General features: G+C 44.4%; 1 protein-coding gene across 1 annotated transcript in view; it reads right to left on the bottom strand.

Moving 5' to 3' along the window:
• Window positions 1–13469, bottom strand: part of ndor1 (NADPH dependent diflavin oxidoreductase 1) — a 102552-nt gene extending 89083 nt beyond the window's left edge. The window contains exon 1 of the mRNA XM_056290890.1: window positions 13297–13469. The gene's annotated coding sequence lies outside the window, so the exon portion shown is untranslated. The remainder of the gene's footprint in view (window positions 1–13296) is intronic.
• Between the last annotated feature and the right edge of the window lie 6004 nt (window positions 13470–19473).

Raw genomic sequence — 19473 nt, 5'->3', positions numbered from 1 at the left:
GTCTGGATGTGAAAACCATGATGCTCACACTGATCACATTTAGACCACATCATCACATCGACATGAGAGATTTATTTAACACACCAGACCTGGTCTTGATGTGAAAACCATGATGCTCACACTGATCACATTTAGACCAGATCATCACATCGACATGAGAGACTAATTTAAAACGCCAGACCTGGTCTGGATGTGAAAACAATGATGCTCACACTGATCACATTTAGAGCAGATCATCACATCGACATGAGAGACTAATTTAACACACCAGACCTGGTCTGGATGTGAAAACCATGATGCTCACACTGATCACATTTCGACCAGATCATCACATCGACATGAGAGACTAATTTAAAACGCCAGACCTGGTCTGGATGTGAAAAGCATGATGCTCACACTGATCACATTTAGACCAGATCATCACATCGACATGAGAGACTAATTTAACAAATCAGACCTGGTCTGGATGTGAAAACCATGATGCTCACACTGATCACATTTCGACCACATCATCACATCGACATGAGAGATTTATTTAACACACCAGACCTGGTCTTGATGTGAACACCATGATGCTCACACTGATCACATTTAGACCAGATCATCACATCGACATGAGAGACTAATTTAACACATCAGACCTGGTCTGGATGTGAAAACCATGAGGCTCACACTCATCACATTTCGAACAGATCATCACATCGACATGAAAGACTAATTTAAAATGCCAGACCTGGTCTGGATGTGAAATCCATGATGCTCACACTGATCACATTTAGACCAGATCATCACATCGACATGAGAGACTAATTTAACACATCAGACCTGGTCTGAATGTGAAAACCATGATGCTCACACTGATCAAATTTCGACCAGATCATCACATCGACATGAAAGATTTATTTAACACACCAGACCTGGTCTGGATGTGAAAACCATGATGCTCACACTGATCACATTTCGACCAGATCATCACATTGACATGAGAGATTTATTTAACATATCAGACCTGGTCTGGACGTGAAAACCATGATGCTCACACTGATCACATTTCGACCAGATCATCACATCGACATGAGAGATTTATTTAACACACCAGACCTGGTCTTGATGTGAAAACCATGATGCTCAGACTGATCACATTTAGACCAGATCATCAAATCGACATGAGAGACTAATTTAACACACCAGACCTGGTCTGGATGTGAAAACCATGATGCTCACACTGATCACATTTAGACCAGATCATCACATCGACGTGAGAGACTAAATTAACACATCAGACCTGGTCTGGATGTGAAAACCATGATGCTCACACTGATCACATTTAGACCAGATCATCAATCGACGTGAGAGACTAATTTAACACATCAGACCTGGTCTGGATGTTAAAACCATGATGCTCACACTGATCACATTTAGACCGGATCATCACATCGACATGAGAGATTTATTTAACACACCAGACCTGGTCTGGATGTGAAAACCATGATGCTCACACTGATCACATTTCGACCAGATCATCAAATCGACATGAGAGATTTATTTAACACATCAGACCTGGTTTGGATGTGAAAACCATGATGCTCACACTGATCACATTTCGACCAGATCATCACATTGACATGAGAGATTTATTTAACATATCAGACCTGGTCTGGATGTGAAAACCATGATGCTCACACTGATCACATTTAGACCAGATCATCACATCGACGTGAGAGACTAATTTAACACATCAGACCTGGTCTGAATGTGAAAACCATGATGCTCACACTGATCACATTTCGACCACATCATCACATCGACATCAGAGACTAATTTAACACATCAGACCTGGTCTGGATGTGAATCCATGATGCTCACACTGATCACATTTAGACCACATCATCACATCGACATCAGAGACTAATTTAACACATCAGACCTGGTCTGGATGTGAAAACCATGATGCTCACACTGATCACATTTCGACCAGATCATCACATTGACATGAGAGATTTATTTAACATATCAGACCTGGTCTGAATGTGAAAACCATGATGCTCACACTGATCACATTTCGACCAGATCATCACATTGACATGAGAGATTTATTTAACATATCAGACCTGGTCTGAATGTGAAAACTATGATGCTCACACTGATCAAATTTCGACCAGATCATCACATCGACATGAAAGATTTATTTAACACACCAGACCTGGTCTGGATGTGAAAACCATGATGCTCACACTGATCACATTTCGACCAGATCATCACATTGACATGAGAGATTTATTTAACATATCAGACCTGGTCTGGACGTGAAAACCATGATGCTCACACTGATCACATTTCGACCAGATCATCACATCGACATGGGAGATTTATTTAACACACCAGACCTGGTCTTGATGTGAAAACCATGATGCTCACACTGATCACATTTAGACCAGATCATCAAATCGACATGAGAGACTAATTTAACACACCAGACCTGGTCTGGATGTGAAAACCATGATGCTCACACTGATCACATTTAGACCAGATCATCACATCGACGTGAGAGACTAATTTAACACATCAGACCTGGTCTGGATGTGAAAACCATGATGCTCACACTGATCACATTTAGACCAGATCATCAATCGACGTGAGAGACTAATTTAACACATCAGACCTGGTCTGGATGTTAAAACCATGATGCTCACACTGATCACATTTAGACCAAATCATCACATTGACATGAGAGATTTATTTAACATATCAGACCTGGTCTGAATGTGAAAACCATGATGCTCACACTGATCAAATTTCGACCAGATCATCACATCGACATGAAAGATTTATTTAACACACCAGACCTGGTCTGGATGTGAAAACCATGATGCTCACACTGATCACATTTCGACCAGATCATCACATTGACATGAGAGATTTATTTAACATATCAGACCTGGTCTGGACGTGAAAACCATGATGCTCACACTGATCACATTTCGACCAGATCATCACATCGACATGGGAGATTTATTTAACACACCAGACCTGGTCTTGATGTGAAAACCATGATGCTCACACTGATCACATTTAGACCAGATCATCAAATCGACATGAGAGACTAATTTAACACACCAGACCTGGTCTGGATGTGAAAACCATGATGCTCACACTGATCACATTTAGACCAGATCATCACATCGACGTGAGAGACTAATTTAACACATCAGACCTGGTCTGGATGTGAAAACCATGATGCTCACACTGATCACATTTAGACCAGATCATCAATCGACGTGAGAGACTAATTTAACACATCAGACCTGGTCTGGATGTTAAAACCATGATGCTCACACTGATCACATTTCGACCGGATCATCACATCGACATGAGAGATTTATTTAACACACCAGACCTGGTCTGAATGTGAAAACCATGATGCTCACACTGATCACATTTCGACCAGATCATCAAATCGACATGAGAGATTTATTTAACACATCAGACCTGGTTTGGATGTGAAAACCATGATGCTCACACTGATCACATTTCGACCAGATCATCACATTGACATGAGAGATTTATTTAACATATCAGACCTGGTCTGGATGTGAAAACCATGATGCTCACACTGATCACATTTAGACCAGATCATCTCATCGACGTGAGAGACTAATTTAACACATCAGACCTGGTCTGGATGTGAAAACCATGATGCTCACACTGATCACATTTCGACCAAATCATCACATCGACATGAGACTAATTTAAGACATCATACCTGGTCTGAATGTGAAAACCATGATGCTCACACTGATCACATTTCGACCACATCATCACATCGACATCAGAGACTAATTTAACACATCAGACCTGGTCTGGATGTGAATCCATGATGCTCACACTGATCACATTTAGACCAGATCATCACATCGACATGAGAGACTAATTTAACACATCAGACCTGGTCTGAATGTGAAAACCATGATGCTCACACTGATCAAATTTCGACCAGATCATCACATCGACATGAAAGATTTATTTAACACACCAGACCTGGTCTGGATGTGAAAACCATGATGCTCACACTGATCACATTTCGACCAGATCATCACATTGACATGAGAGATTTATTTAACATATCAGACCTGGTCTGGACGTGAAAACCATGATGCTCACACTGATCACATTTCGACCAGATCATCACATCGACATGAGAGATTTATTTAACACACCAGACCTGGTCTTGATGTGAAAACCATGATGCTCACACTGATCACATTTAGACCAGATCATCACATCGACATGAGAGACTAATTTAACACACCAGACCTGGTCTGGATGTGAAAACCATGATGCTCACACTGATCACATTTAGACCAGATCATCACATCGACGTGAGAGACTAATTTAACACATCAGACCTGGTCTGGATGTGAAAACCATGATGCTCACACTGATCACATTTAGACCAGATCATCAATCGACGTGAGAGACTAATTTAACACATCAGACCTGGTCTGGATGTGAAAACCATGATGCTCACACTGATCACATTTAGACCAAATCATCACATCGACATGAGACTAATTTAACACATCATACCTGGTCTGAATGTGAAAACCATGATGCTCACACTGATCACATTTCGACCACATCATCACATCGACATCAGAGACTAATTTAACACATCAGACCTGGTCTGGATGTGAAATCCATGATGCTCACACTGATCACATTTAGACCGGATCATCACATCGACATGAGAGACTAATTTAAAACGCCAGACCTAGTCTGGATGTGAAAACCATGATGCTCACACTGATCACATTTAGACCAGATCATCACATCGACATGAGAGATTTATTTAACACGCCAGACCTGGTCTGGATGTGAAAACCATGATGCTCACACTGATCACATTTAGACCAGATCATCAATCGACGTGAGAGACTAATTTAACACATCAGACCTGGTCTGGATGTGAAAACCATGATGCTCACACTGATCACATTTAGACCGGATCATCACATCGACATGAGAGATTTATTTAACACACCAGACCTGGTCTGGATGTGAAAACCATGATGCTCACACTGATCACATTTCGACCAGATCATCAAATCGACATGAGAGATTTATTTAACACATCAGACCTGGTTTGGATGTGAAAACCATGATGCTCACACTGATCAGATTTCGACCAGATCATCACATTGACATGAGAGATTTATTTAACATATCAGACCTGGTCTGGATGTGAAAACCATGATGCTCACACTGATCACATTTAGACCAGATCATCACATCGACGTGAGAAACTAATTTAACACATCAGACCTGGTCTGGATGTGAAAACCATGATGCTCACACTGATCACATTTCGACCACATCATCACATCGACATCAGAGACTAATTTAACACATCAGACCTGGTCTGGATGTGAAATCCATGATGCTCACACTGATCACATTTAGACCGGATCATCACATCGACATGAGAGACTAATTTAAAACGCCAGACCTAGTCTGGATGTGAAAACCATGATGCTCACACTGATCACATTTAGACCAGATCATCACATCGACATGAGAGATTTATTTAACATGCCAGACCAGGTCTGGATGTGAAAACCATGATGCTCACACTGATCACATTTCGACCAGATCATCAAATCGACATGAGAGATTTATTTAACACATCAGACCTGGTTTGGATGTGAAAACCATGATGCTCACACTGATCACATTTCGACCAGATCATCACATTGACATGAGAGATTTATTTAACATATCAGACCTGGTCTGGATGTGAAAACCATGATGCTCACACTGATCACATTTAGACCAGATCATCACATCGACGTGAGAGACTAATTTAACACACCAGACCTGGTCTGGATGTGAAAACCATGATGCTCACACTGATCACATTTAGACCAAATCATCACATCGACATGAGACTAATTTAACACATCATACCTGGTCTGAATGTGAAAACCATGATGCTCACACTGATCACATTTCGACCACATCATCACATCGACATCAGAGACTAATTTAACACATCAGACCTGGTCTGGATGTGAAATCCATGATGCTCACACTGATCACATTTAGACCGGATCATCACATCGACATGAGAGACTAATTTAAAACGCCAGACCTAGTCTGGATGTGAAAACCATGATGCTCACACTGATCACATTTAGACCAGATCATCACATCGACATGAGAGATTTATTTAACACGCCAGACCTGGTCTGGATGTGAAAACCATGATGCTCACACTGATCACATTTCGACCAGATCATCAAATCGACATGAGAGATTTATTTAACACATCAGACCTGGTTTGGATGTGAAAACCATGATGCTCACACTGATCACATTTCGACCAGATCATCACATTGACATGAGAGATTTATTTAACATATCAGACCTGGTCTGGATGTGAAAACCATGATGCTCACACTGATCACATTTAGACCAGATCATCACATCGACGTGAGAGACTAATTTAACACATCAGACCTGGTCTTGATGTGAAAACCATGATGCTCACACTGATCACATTTAGACCAGATCATCACATCGACATGAGAGATTTATTTAACACGCCAGACCTGGTCTGGATGTGAAAACCATGATGCTCACACTGATCACATTTCGACCAGATCATCACATCGACGTGAGAGACTAATTTAAAACGACAGACCTGGTGTGGATGTGAAAACCATGATGCTCACACTGATCACATTTAGACCAGATCATCACATCGACATGAGAGATTTATTTAACACACCAGACCTAGTCTGGATGTGAAAAGCATGATGCTCACACTGATCACATTTAGACCAGATCATCACATCGACATGAGAGACTAATTTAACACATCAGACCTGGTCTGGATGTGAAAACCATGATGCTCACACTGATCACATTTCGACCACATCATCACATCGACATGAGAGATTTATTTAACACACCAGACCTGGTCTTGATGTGAAAACCATGATGCTCACACTGATCACATTTAGACCAGATCATCACATCGACATGAGAGACTAATTTAAAACGCCAGACCTGGTCTGGATGTGAAAACAATGATGCTCACACTGATCACATTTAGACCAGATCATCACATCGATATGAGAGACTAATTTAACACATCAGACCTGGTCTGGATGTGAAAACCATGATGCTCACACTGATCAAATTTCGACCAGATCATCACATCGACATGAAAGACTAATTTAAAATGCCAGACCTAGTCTGAATGTGAAAACCATGATGCTCACACTGATCACATTTCGACCAGATCATCACATCAACATGAAAGATTTATTTAACACACCAGACCTGGTCTGGATGTGAAAACCATGATGCTCACACTGATCACATTTAGACCAGATCATCACATTGACATGAGAGATTTATTTAACATATCAGACCTGGTCTGGATGTGAAAACCATGATGCTCACACTGATCACATTTCGACCAGATCATCACATCGACCTGAGAGATTTATTTAACACACCAGACCTGGTCTTGATGTGAAAACCATGATGCTCACACTGATCACATTTAGACCAGATCATCACATCGACATGAGAGACTAATTTAACACACCAGACCTGGTCTGGATGTGAAAACCATGATGCTTACACTGATCACATTTAGACCAGATCATCACATCGACGTGAGAGACTAATTTAACACATCAGACCTGGTCTGGATGTGAAAACCATGATGCTCACACTGATCACATTTCGACCACATCATCACATCGACATGAGAGACTAATTTAACACATCAGACCTGGTCTGGATGTGAAAACCATGATGCTCACACTGATCACATTTAGACCGGATCATCACATCGACATGAGAGATTTGTTTAACACACCAGACCTGGTCTGGATGTGAAAACCATGATGCTCACACTGATCACATTTAGACCGGATCATCACATCGACATGAGAGATTTATTTAACACACCAGACCTGGTCTGGATGTGAAAACCATGATGCTCACACTGATCACATTTAGACCAGATCATCACATCGACATGAGAGATTTATTTAACACATCAGACCTGGTTTGGATGTGAAAACCATGATGCTCACACTGATCACATTTAGACCAGATCATCACATCGACGTAAGAGACTAATTTAACACATCAGACCTGGTCTTGATGTGAAAACCATGATGCTCAAATTGATCACATTTAGACCAGATCATCACATCGACATGAGACTAATTTAACACATCATACCTGGTCTGAATGTGAAAACCATGATGCTCACACTGATCACATTTAGACCAGATCATCACATCGACATGAGCGATTTATTTAACACACCAGACCTGGTCTGGATGTGAAAACCATGATGCTCACACTGATCACATTTCGACCAGATCATCACATCGACATGAGAGATTTATTTAACACACCAGACCTGGTCTGGATGTGAAAACCATGATGCTCAGACTGATCACATTTCGACCAGATCATCACATCGACATCAGAGACTAATTTAACACATCAGACCTGGTCTGGATGTGAAATCCATGATGCTCACACTGATCACATTTAGACCGGATCATCACATCGACATGAGAGACTAATTTAAAACGCCAGACCTAGTCTGGATGTGAAAACCATGATGCTCACACTGATCACATTTAGACCAGATCATCACATCGACATGAGAGATTTATTTAACACGCCAGACCTGGTCTGGATGTGAAAACCATGATGCTCACACTGATCACATTTCGACCAGATCATCACATCGAAGTGAGAGACTAATTTAAAACGCCAGACCTGGTCTGGATGTGAAAACCATGATGCTCACACTGATCACATTTAGACCAGATCATCACATCGACATGAGAAATTTATTTAACACACCAGACCTGGTCTGGATGTGAAAACCATGATGCTCACACTGATCACATTTAGACCAGATCATCACATTGACATGAGAGACTAATTTAACACATCAGACCTGGTCTTGATGTGAAAACCATGATGCTCACACTGATCACATTTAGACCAGATCATCACATCGACATGAGAGACTAATTTAAAACGCCAGACCTGGTCTGGATGTGAAAACAATGATGCTCACACTGATCACATTTAGACCAGATCATCACATCGACATGAGAGACTAATTTAACACATCAGACCTGGTCTGGATGTGAAAACCATAAAGCTCACACTCATCACATTTCGACCAGATCATCACATCGACATGAAAGACTAATTTAAAATGCCAGACCTAGTCTGAATGTGAAAACCATGATGCTCACACTGATCAAATTTCGACCAGATCATCACATCAACATGAGAGATTTATTTAACACACCAGACCTGGTCTGGATGTGAAAACCATGATGCTCACACTGATCACATTTCGACCAGATCATCACATTGACATGAGAGATTTATTTAACATATCAGACCTGGTCTTGATGTGAAAACCATGATGCTCACACTGATCACATTTAGACCAGATCATCACATCGACATGAGAGATTTATTTAACACACCAGACCTGGTCTGGATGTGAAAACCATGATGCTCACACTGATCACATTTCGACCAGATCATCACATCGACATGAGAGATTTATTTAACACACCAGACCTGGTCTTGATGTGAAAACCATGATGCTCACACTGATCACATTTAGACCAGATCATCACATCGACATGAGAGACTAATTTAACACACCAGACCTGGTCTGGATGTGAAAACCATGATGCTCACACTGATCACATTTAGACCAGATCATCACATCGACATGAGAGACTAATTTAACACATCAGACCTGGTCTGGATGTGAAAAGCATGAAGCTCACACTGATCACATTTCGACCAGATCATCACATTGACACGAGAGATTTATTTAAGAGACCAGACCTGGTCTGGATTTGAAAACCATGAAGCTCACACTGATCACATTTCGACCAGATCATCACATTGACATGAGAGATTTATTTAACATACCAGACCTGGTCTTGATGTGAAAACCATGATGCTCACACTGATCACATTTAGACCAGATCATCACATCGACATGAGAGATTTATTTAACACACCAGACCTAGTCTTGATGTGAAAACCATGATGCTCACACTGATCACATTTCGACCAGATCATCAAATCGACATGAGAGACTAATTTAACACATCAGACCTAGTCTGGATGTGAAAACCATGATGCTCACACTGATCACATTTAGACCAAATCATCACATCGACATGAGACTAATTTAACACATCAGACCTGGTCTGGATGTGAAAACCATGATGCTCACACTGATCACATTTCGACCAGATCATCACATCGACATGAGAGACTAATTTAACACATCAGACCTAGTCTGGATGTGAAAACCATGATGCTCACACTGATGACATTTAGTCCAGATCATCACATCGACATGAAAGATTTATTTAACACTGGTGAAAACCTTTCTTTCATTCGTGAAAGTAGCCACTGAAATCTTTCTTGTTCACATTTTGAGACCACATTAGACCAAGTCTCGATTGAAGACCACTGTACCAAGACTAATCAGATCTTCACTACATTATCAGATAGACATTACACAACTACCACAGCCATGTTCCACGTTTGTGAAAGCCTTTCCTATTTGTTAAACAGCATGAATTTGGATTTTTGCATTTTTTACATTGCAAAACCACATCAGACCAGGTCTGGTGGTGGACAGCAAAATATGAATACCACCTAACATACATGTCTGACATTGTACTGCAAAGGCACAGCCTATTGCTATTGAACATTTTATTTGACATACATGTCTTTGGACTGTGGGAGGAAACCGGAGGAAACCCACGCAGACATGGTGAGAACATGCAAACTCCACACAGAGGACAACCTGGGACGACCCCCAAGGTTGGACTACCCTGGTGCTCGAACCCAGGACCTTCTTGCTGTGAGGTGACCGCACTAAACACTGCACCACCGTGCCTCCCTAGTACAGCAGTGGCTAACCATGTGCCACTGAGAGCCGTGTGTATCGGGTTTTCATTCCAACCCGACTCCACACCAGGTGATTTCACTGATACATTCTTCCTCTTTGGTTGAAGGGTTGCTAATCAGTGAAATCACCTGGTGTGGAGTCCGGCTGGAATGAAAACCTGCATCTGTAGCACTATTAGCATAGCAGGCTAACCCTGATACCATGAATGGAGCGGGGCGGACTGAGAGAAGACGGCGGTTGCAGCAGGTGGCGACGCTTTCTCATCGGCGACAACGGATCGGACGGGTCATACGGCACCAAGTGTGACCGGTGTACTTTTTCATTGCGTTGTGTAGGAAAGACAGGACAACTTCTCTCATGCATGGGATCTGTATTCTGTCACATATAAACAAAACAGGACAGGTTTCAGAAAACGTCAGATCAGCTCCTGCTGTAGCCTCTTTCTACATGTCCAAAGCGGGAAAGAGACAGAGGTCAGGGGGAGCATACGTTTTGGGCCACTAACAGGAAATGGCGTCACAACAGGGAGGGGCTACTAACAGGAAATGGTGTCACAACAAGGAGGGGCCACTATAAGCGTTTCCTGATGATATAATAAAATAAAATAACAATGTTGGCAATGAAAATAATAATAATAATAATAATAATAATAATGTGGTGATACTTTGTGTAATTATATAAATTTTTTTGGTTATGACGTTTTTAACCATGCTACACATACACATGTCTCTCCATGGCACATGGTTCGCCACCCCTGCCCAGGTATTTTATATATAATAGATAAATATGTGTGATGTGATATGTATCTGTGTGATGGCCTGGCGGCCTGTCCAGGGTGTCTCCCCGCCTGCTGCCCAATGACTGCTGGGATAGGCTCCAGCATCCCCACGACCCTGACAGCAGGACAAGCAGTTCGGATAATGGATGAATGGATATTGTATATCTTTTTAGTATATAATAATATAATATAGTATACTATACAAGTATAATAAATTATAGTGTTGTAGTATATAATATATAAGCATTCAGCCATAACAAAACTCTGCATAGTTGTGACATACCTGTTGTACATACATACTTACCTCCAGTATTCTATTTATTATTCCATTTATTTCTTTTGTTTTGTTTTTTTTGTCTGGGTTTTTTGAGAGCATTATATGGAAGTACTAGAAGCTGCTGGGAACCGGAGTCAAATCCCAGCACAATAAAGTTGATTCTGATTCTGTGTGTTGCTGGTTTTCTGTACAACCTACACATGAATACTTGTGTCCACATAAAGGTGAGCAGATGGCAAGACACCTGGAAACATGTGGTTAGTGTTTGACTCATTCACTGTGCAGGTAGTGTGGTCACACGTTCAATATGGCTGCTGTCAGAAATGGCGACCTTGTGGATGAGGCTATTTAGGCCTGTTCCAAAAGAACTGTATGATTAGGTACTGCAAATGTCACTTATGCATGCATGCTCAAACAAACACATTTTAAGAAAACGTTAGTTAATATTTGATTTCATAAACGTTATTTGAAAAAACTATTTGAAGTATTTATTTTTTCTACCTCACTTGGGCTTTATGAAACAGTTTGAGCAATCACAGAGGGGCTGATGAGGAGAAGCTCGCCCTCCTATTACTGCTTGTCTCCACATAAGGATCAATACCACCCAGGGTGTAAACGCGCTGGACACTGAGCCGTGGCGACACAGCGTGTCGTCCTTTACTCAGTCCACCTTCTAAGCTCGTGCATGTTTCCGCACGTGAACGACGTCATGGCTGTTCTCATAACGTGCCTGCAGAAACTGCGCAGCACACATTTCGGTGGTGGGATTATGATGTGGCAGTTTTATGAGCCAAACACTCGCTGAGTCGAGAGCTGACAGGAAAGCTGATATTTGTTAAGACAATCACCAATCCTTCTGGACAACATGACGTTTGTCGGACATCTCCGAGTTGTGTTCTTGTCAATACAACGCGTCGATACATTTGGGGAAAGGGGAATTTCATGAAGAAAACAGTTGAAGAAACACACACAAATCATAATTTGAATATGTTTCTGTTTACTAAACGGTTCAGTCAAATTAGTTAGAAGTAATTAGCTGCTGATTATTAATATCAAAGGACTATCAAGCATAATGTCAAATGTGTAAAAAGCAGTACAGTACATTTCTGACTTCCTAGCTGACAGTATGTAGAGGCTAGGGGTCCTTGTGCAAATATCTTTCACTAAAATAACGCAACAATAATAATAATTTTATTTATGTAGCACATTTCTAAAACAATGACACAAAATGGAAAATACCTGTTGAAGCTGCTGGCGCTGGAGTGAATCCGCACAAAACGTCGATTCGTCCCTGAAGACGCAACACGGACTAAACACAAACTACCTGGACTCCGCGGTTCAGCAGTCAAACACACAGCGTTGTTGAGCAAACGCAGATCAACGAAGACTCAGCTTCACAGTGGCGGCGCAAACCAACGTCACAGTTTACGGATGCAGACGATTGGCTACAGTGATTACTTTACGCCAGGCACTCCGACAGTGGTTCTTCTTCTTTTACGCCTGCCGCTTTATAGCGGCTGGTATCCAACTGTAAGATGCATTACTGCCACCACCTGTGCTGGAGTGTGGACCAGAGTCAACTATCTACTCATATCGTGTGTGTGTGTGTGTGTGTGTGTGTGTGTGTGTGTGTGTGTGTGTGTGTGTGTGTGTGTGTGTGTACTTGTACTGCTGTTTTTTCTTGCATCTGTATTGATATATATATATATCTATATCTATATCTATATATATATAGATATATAGATATAGATATAGATATAGAGATATAGAGATATAGATATAGATATAGATATATATAAATATATAGATAAAGATATAGATATATATTGATATATATGTGGATATAATTATACATATAGCCACATGTGTGTGTATGTATGTATGTATGTATGTATATATATATATATATATATATATATATACACTACCGTTCAAAAGTTTGGGATCACCCAAACAATTTTGTGTTTTCCATGAAAAGTCACACTTATTCACCACCATATGTTGTGAAATGAATAGAAAATAGAGTCAAGACATTGACAAGGTTAGAAATAATGATTTGTATTTGAAATAAGATTTTTTTTACATCAAACTTTGCTTTCGTCAAAGAATCCTCCATTTGCAGCAATTACAGCATTGCAGACCTTTGGCATTCTAGCTGTTAATTTGTTGAGGTAATCTGGAGAAATTGCACCCCACGCTTCCAGAAGCAGCTCCCACAAGTTGGATTGGTTGGATGGGCACTTCTTTGAGCAGATTGGGTTTCTGGAGCATCACATTTGTGGGGTCAATTAAACGCTCAAAATGGCCAGAAAAAGAGAACTTTCATCTGAAACTCGACAGTCTATTCTTGTTCTTAGAAATGAAGGCTATTCCATGCGAGAAATTGCTAAGAAATTGAAGATTTCCTACACCGGTGTGTACTACTCCCTTCAGAGGACAGCACCCTCTCTTTGTGCGTCGTGACGGATGAACACGTAGTCCGCTGACTGCAGACCTGGGGGCACCTGGGACACCGGCGCGCCGTGTTGGGCGGTAGGGACGGGTGTGAAAGCTCTGACCCCGTCCAGCAAGGAGGCTCGTTGGTCCACAGCTGACCAGGGACGCGTTGCATTGGGCATGAAATCGCCTGGGACTCGCAGCGGCGTGCCGTACACCAGCTCCGCAGAGGAGGCTTGTAGGTCTTCCTTCGGGGCGGTCCGCAGGCCCAGCATGACCCATGGGAGCTTGTCGACCCAGTTGCAGTCCTTGAGAGTAGCCCGAAGCGCAGCCTTCATGGACCGGTGGAAGCGCTCACATAGGCCGTTCGCCTGAGGGTGGTAGGCGGTAGTGCGATGAAGCTTGACGCCCAGAGCCTCACCCACAGCACTCCATAGCTCTGAGGTAAACTGTGGCCCGCGGTCAGATGAAAGGTCGGAAGGCGTACCGAAACGTGAGACCCACGACCCAATAAAAGCCCGGGCCACATCAGCAGACGTCGTGGATGCCAGGGGAACAGCTTCAGGCCAGCGCGTAGTCCTGTCCACCACAGTGAAGAGGTAGGTGAACCCATGGGAGGGGGGTAGGGGACCAACCAGGTCGACGTGGACATGGTCAAATCGTCTCTCCGGCACTGCGAAGCGTTCCAGGGTCGCCTTAATGTGGCGGTGTATCTTAGCCCGCTGACAGGCAACACACGAGTCGGCCCACGGTTTCACGTCTCTCTTAAGTCCCTCCCACACAAACTTAGCAGAGGTCAGGCGCACGGATGGCTTACCGCCTGGATGAGAGAGGCCGTGCACAGCTTCAAATACGGGGTGTCTCCAGCTGTGCGGGACGATGGGCCTGGGCTGTCCTGTGGAGACGTCACACAGGAGGGTGACACCTGTGTCGCTGAAAGGAACGTCCTGCAGGTGGAGCCCCGTGTCGGAGGTCCGGAGACGGAGGATGCTCGGGTCCGTGGCCTGGTCAGCGGCCATCTGTGCATAGTCCAGGCCTAGGTGGACCGCTCCAATCACTGCCCTAGAGAGGCAGTCAGCTACCTGGTTAGACTTACCAGCAACGTGCTGGATGTCGGTAGTGAATTCCGAAATGTAGGAGAGTTGTCGCTGCTGGCGAGCGGACCATGGCTCGGCCATCTTGGACATGGCAAACGTGAGGGGCTTGTGGTCCATGTACGCAGTAAACTCGCGGCCCTCTAGCAGGAACCGGAAATGCCGGACGGCGGGCCAGAGACCGAGGAGTTCCCTGTCAAAAGTACTATATTTGCGCTCTCGGGGTGTAAGCTGGCGACTGAAAAAGGCCAAAGGCTGCCAAGCCCCCCCCACCCACTGCTCGTGAACCGCACCAACAGCATAGTCCGATGCATCCGTGGTTATGGAAATAGGCGCTGTAGGTGAAGGATGCGCTAGCAGGGTAGCCTGGGAGAGTGCAGCTTTAGTCTCAGTGAACGCACGGTCCCGCTCTGCTGTCCAGTCGACCGCCTGGTTGGGGGACTTGCCTTTCAGCACATCGTACAGTGGCCGGATGATAAAGGCGGCTCGGGGAATGAAGCGGTGGTAGAATGTCACCATCCCGATGAACTCCCTGAGCGCACGAGCTGTTTGGGGGCGCGGAAAGGCCGCCACCGCTTCCACCTTTGAGGGCAGGGGGACCGCCCCGTCCCCAGTGATGCGGTGCCCGAGGAAATCAATGGCCGTCAGCCCGAACCGGCACTTCGGAAGAGGGCGTGAGGATGGGACAGGTGTTCTTCCTCGGAGGCGCTGGCGATGAGTATGTCGTCCAAATAGACGAAGATGAAAGGAAGGCCACGGAGCACTGAATCCATCAGCCGCTGAAAGGACTGGGCCGCGTTTTTGAGTCCAAATGGCATTCGTAGGAATTCAAATAGGCCGAATGGGGTAGTCACCGCTGTCTTGGGGATGTCCGAGGGGTGCACGGGAACTTGATGATAACCACGGACCAGGTCGACTTTTGAGAAGACGCGTTTGCCAGACAGGTTTACAGAAAAGTCCTGGATATGCGGGACAGGATAGCGGTCGGGCGTGGTGACGTCATTTAGTCGGCGGTAGTCCCCGCATGGGCGCCAACCTCCATCAGGCTTAGCGACGATGTGGAGTGGGGACGCCCACGGGCTGTCAGAGCGGCGGATGATCCCCATGCGTTCCAGGTGCTCGAACTCAGACTTGGCAATGGCGAGTTTGGCGGGGTCGAGATGCCTGGCTCTGGCGTAGACCGGGGGCCCCTTCGTAGCAATGTGATGCTCCACCCCATGCTTAGCGGTGGGTGCAGAGAAGGTAGGCTGGGTGAGGTCAGGGAACTCAGCGAGGAGGCGGTTGAACTTGTCTGCCTCTGAGAGAGAGTTGGCTAGACCTGCATAGGCCGCTTCCCCCCGCGTACATGCGAAGGAGGAGAAGGTTAAGGCGTCGACCAGATGGCTGTTCTGAATGTCCACTAGCAAACTGTAAGCGCACAAAAAATCAGCTCCGAGGAGGGGAAGCGTTACATTGGCCATGACGAACTCCCACGTGAAACGTTGTCCACCAAAACACAGTTCTACAGACCGCACGCCGTAGGTGTGGATAGGGCTTCCGTCAGCCGTCGCCAACTGGGGGCCCCGCTCCCCGCCCATGATGTCCACGTCAGTAGCAGGGAGCCCGCTTCCCTGTGCGCCCGTGTCACAGAGAAATCGCCGACCGGAGATGGTGTCGAGGATGAAGAGTAGCCTGCTCGTATCGCCAACACTCATGGCCACTACTGAGTGTTGGCCCTCTCGTTTCCCGTCGGCCTGTAGTTGCAGGGGGAACGGCACCATTTAGCTTTCGCACCAAATCGAGCGTGGTACATACAGAGTCCAGAGGGCTTGTAGTAGCGGTCTGACGCTGTGGCGCCACCGTCGGGCCACGCCCGCGATGTCGGCGGGGGGCCAGTGAAGGTAGGAGCCAGCACCCCGGCATGGGAGGAACGTTGCGTAGCGACGAAGAATCGGTCAGCCTCCTTTGCCAGCTCAGGGGGATCAGTGATGGTGGAGTTAGCGAGCGCAGTCTGGACGTGGGGCGGCATGTTGCGCAGAAACAGCTCCATAAACAGGAAACATGGCTTTTCTTGACCCAGTAGGTTTAACATCCTGCTCATTAGCTCCGATGGTTTACCGTCTCCCAAGCCCTGAATTGCGAAGAGGCGACGTGCTCTCTCCGTTGTTGACAGTTCAAAAGTGTCAAGGAGGAGATGTTTAAGTGCGGCGTATTTACCATCGGCCGGTGGGTTGGTTATGAAACCGCTTATCCTGGAAGCCGTAGCGCCCCCCAGCGCTGCCACTACGTAGTAGCACCTGGTCTCGTCCGCTGTTATGTCTCTGAGCGGCGCGAACTGTGCCTCAGCCTGCGCGAACCATGTAGCCGCGGAAGACTCCCAAAACTCCGGCAGTTTAATTGCAACGGCGTTCGTAGCCATAATGTGTGTGGTTTCAGAAAACTTATCCGAAAACCGACGTCGGGGTCACCAGTGTAGAGCCGAAGGAACGGAGAAGACCGTAGGTTCACACTTTAGCCGTGTAGGCAACTTTCTTTAATCCACGGTAAATCCGAGAGACAACAAAACCACAGCTCGACTGAGCGGAGGCGGCAAGAATAACCAGAAAACTGGCTGGACAACCATAACTTAACCCTGCGTTAACCTGCCAGGGCAACCCTGACTTAACCCTTAGTTCCTGGGGTGAATTCTATCCCCAATACGTGTCCACCACAAGACAGTCTTATAACCCCGACTGGTTTTATGAAGAGTATCTTAACAGCTATATGACCCAGTGTTATCTTTTCCTTTCAGTGGTTAGCAATAAGCTAGCACAAAAACGTGCTTTACTCACCGGAGTTCCAAATACTTAAAACTCGACAGACCTTCGTCTCGTAAGCTCACAGATGAGATTCTGATTATACATAAAACTTGTCAGAATCAAAAAATGTCAATACTAACTTTCTGAGGCTATGTATAATAAAATTCAGTCGTCGGTTCAAGAGCACAATTTCCAGGATGTCTGTGAATGTTCTCATTCATCCAGGTCGTGGTTATCCAAAGGAATTGATTCAAGTGCAACTGGACTTGGTTATATATCCGTGAAGACGTTTCGCCTCTCATCCAAGAGGCTTCATCAGTTCGTGCCTTTCTGACTAGACCAAGCTAGTCTGACTGCCTGGTGATGAAACTCAGATATTTAGCCTCTTTGGCTAAATATCGTCATCGTACAAGACGTCAAGTGCATTTGTTCCAATCAGTACAGGTAGGTCACAGTGAGGGCGCAAGTCTGGGACTACTAACGCTAAAGTAGAAACTTCAGGCTCAGACTCAACAAAATTCTTTGGAAATTTAAGGATAAGAGGTACATATCCTAAGTATGGAACATTTTGGCCATTAGCACCTTCAACATCCAGGCTATCGATGGGTTGAATGGGGTGCTCTGACAGATTTCTGTCGTGGAAAGAAACAGATACAGTGGTCACTTGAGACCTAGTGTCGAGGAGACAATTACAGTTAACTCCTGACACAGTGACATTAGCTATACATTTCTGTCCTACAAGGCCTTTAGGTAGTTTGAGTTGACGTTCTGCCTTGTGAGAGTGAATGGATGCTTTAGTCTGAAGTTTTGCTTTGGGACATTCATGCTTAGTTTCAGTTCCTGACAGTCCCTCCTCAGGAACTGCACTCAGTTTAAATCAAGCTAATTTTTTTCCTCCCAGGCCTGCTGTCTTTGGTTAAACTCCTTACGATTTGTCTCAACCAGTTCAGTATTTGCCTCATTACTGCAGGAAGGCACAGTATGGCCATCCTCGCCGCACTTAAAACAATATCCTGGGCGGGGCTTCTTTGTGAGTTTTGACCCGCCTGGGCATAAGGGATCTTCCTCAGTAAGAGCCTTGGTTTTAGCCTTTAATTTCTTACTTGGCT

Source organism: Lampris incognitus, chromosome 12 (genome assembly GCF_029633865.1).
Source record: "Lampris incognitus isolate fLamInc1 chromosome 12, fLamInc1.hap2, whole genome shotgun sequence".
NCBI classification, from domain to species: Eukaryota; Metazoa; Chordata; class Actinopteri; order Lampriformes; family Lampridae; genus Lampris; species Lampris incognitus.
This window is presented reverse-complemented; position numbering and strand designations above follow the sequence as displayed.